Raw genomic sequence first — 2,653 nt, forward strand, 5'->3', positions numbered from 1 at the left:
AAGTTTGGTGTCAATTGCATCTTTTTAATTGTTCTTTAATTTTTGAAAATTCATCATATGTTCTTCATGATCTTCAAGTTGTTCTTGATGATCTTCTTTGTTTGATCTTTGCATTTTCTTGTTGTGCATCTTTTCTTGTTTCTCATATGCATTTTAGAATTATTAGTGTCTATAGAATAAAAATTTTTAAGTTTGGTATCTTGCATGTTTTTCTTTTCTTAAAAATTTTCAAAAATAAGTTCTTGGTGTTCATCTTGACATTCATAGTGTTCTTGGTGTTCATCTTGACATTCAAAGTGTTCTTGCATGCATCATGTGTTTTGATTCATAATTTTCATATTTTGAGTCTTTTGGTTGTTTTTCTCTTTCTTCATTAAAAATTCAAAAAATTAAAAAAATATCTTTCCCTTATTTCACTCATAATTTTTGAAAATTTGATTTGATTTAGTCAAAAGTTTTTAAATTTAATTGTTTCTTATGAGTCAAATCAATTTTTCAATTTAAAAATTATATCTTTTTCAAATCTTTTTAAAAAATCAAATCTTTTTTATTTTTTCTTTCATATTTTCGAAAATTTCAAAATTTATTTACAAAATATTTTTATTATTTCTATTTCATATTTTCGAAATTAATGCTAACAATTAATGTGATTGATTCAAAAATTTAAAGTTTGTTACTTGCCTAGTGAGAAAGGTTCAATCTTTAAATTTTAAAATCCTATCTTTTAGTTTCTTGTTAGTCAAGTAATCAACTTTAATTTTCAAAAATCAAATATTTTTAATTTTCTATTTAAATCTTTTTCAAATAAAATTTCAATCATATCTTTTTCAATTTCAATCATATCTTTTTCAAAATCAATTTCAAAATCTTTTCTAACTTCTCACCCTTTCAAATTTGATTTTCAAATCTTTTTCAATTAACTACTTGACTTTTTGGTTTATTTTTAAAAGTTTTCTATTTCAATCATATCTTTTTCAAAACCACCTAACTAATTTTCTCTCTTTAATTTTCGAAAACTCCTCCCTAATTTTTTAAAATTCTTTTTAATTAACTAATTATTTTAAATTTTAATTTAATTTTATTTCTCCTTATAATTTTCGAATTTTAATTAATTTTTTTTAATAAAAACAAAAATATTTTCCTTTTATTTTTAATTATTTTTTTTTTCTTTTCTTTCTCTTCCCCTTCTTCTATTCTTTTCTTCTTCTACTCACATAAAGGAATCTCTATACTGTGACATAAAGGATTCCTCTTCTTTTCTGTTCTCTTCTTTTTCACATGAGCAGGAGCAAGGATAAGAACATTCTAGTTGAAGCTGATCCGGAACCTGAAAGGACTCTGAAGAGGAAGCTAAGAGAAGCTAAAACACAACATTCTGAAGAGGACTTCACTAAAATTTTTGAAAAAGAAGTAGACATGGCCGAACCCAACCACAATGCAAGGAAGATGCTTGGTGACTTTACTGCACCAAATTCCAACTTACATGGAAGAAGCATCTCAATCCCTGCTATTGGAGCAAACAATTTTGAGCTAAAGCCTCAATTAGTTTCTCTAATGCAACAGAATTGCAAGTTTCATGGACTTCCATCAGAAGATCCTTTTCAGTTCTTAACTGAATTCTTGCAAATCTGTGATACTGTTAAGACCAATGGGGTTGATCCCGAGGTCTACAGGCTTATGCTTTTCCCATTTGCTGTAAGAGACAGAGCTAGAATATGGTTGGACTCTCAACCTAAAGATAGCCTGAACTCTTGGGATAAGCTGGTCACGGCTTTCTTAGCCAAGTTCTTTCCTCCTCAAAAGCTTAGCAAGCTTAGAGTGGATGTTCAAACCTTCAAATAGAAAGAAGGTGAATCCCTCTATGAAGCTTGGGAGAGATACAAGCAACTGACCAAAAAATGTCCTTCTGACATGCTTTCAGAATGGACCATCCTGGATATATTCTATGATGGTCTGTCTGAATTATCTAAGACGTCATTGAACCATTCTGCAGGTGGATCCATTCACCTAAAGAAAATGCCTGCAGAAGCTCAGGAACTCATTGACATGGTTGAAAATAACCAGTTCATGTACACTTCTAAAAGGAATCTTGTGAGTAATGGGACGCCTCAGAGGAAGGGAGTTCTTGAAATTGATGCTCTGAATGCCATACTGGTTCAGAACAAAATATTGACTCAGTAAGTCAATATGATTTCTCAGAGTCTGAATGGATTGCAAGCTGCATCCAACAGTACTAAAGAGGCATCTTTTGAAGAAGAAGCTTATGATCCTAAGAACCCTGCAATAGCAAAGGTGAATTACATGGGTGAACCCTATGGAAACACCTATAATCCCTCATGGAGAAATCATCTAAATTTCTCCTGGAAGGATCAACAAAAGCCTCAACAAGGCTTTAATAATGGTGGAAGAAACAAGTTTAGCAATAGCAAGCCTTTTTCATCATCCTTTCAACAACAGACAAAGAATTCTGAGCAGAGTCCATCTAGCTTAGCAAATATAGTCTCTAATCTATCTAAGGCCACTCTAAGTTTCATGAATGAAATAAGGTCCTTCATTAGAAATTTGGAGGCACAAGTGGACCAGCTGAGTAAAAGAGTCACTGAAATTCCTCCTAGTACTCTCCAAAGCAATACAGAAGAGAATCCAAAAAGAG

The 2,653-nt window shown here is 31.1% G+C and overlaps 1 non-coding gene across 1 annotated transcript; it reads right to left on the reverse strand.

Annotated features, from left to right (window-relative positions):
- Positions 1-1,809: 1,809 nt before the first annotated feature.
- Positions 1,810-1,917, reverse strand: LOC148570788 (small nucleolar RNA R71). Its single transcript, XR_015907986.1, has one exon. It is a non-coding gene; the product is annotated as a small nucleolar RNA R71 (small nucleolar RNA).
- Positions 1,918-2,653: the final 736 nt, after the last annotated feature.

The sequence above is a fragment of the Arachis ipaensis genome, chromosome B3 (assembly GCF_059453495.1).
Source record: "Arachis ipaensis isolate K30076 ecotype BB chromosome B3, ASM5945349v1, whole genome shotgun sequence".
In the NCBI taxonomy this organism is placed as follows: domain Eukaryota; kingdom Viridiplantae; phylum Streptophyta; class Magnoliopsida; order Fabales; family Fabaceae; genus Arachis; species Arachis ipaensis.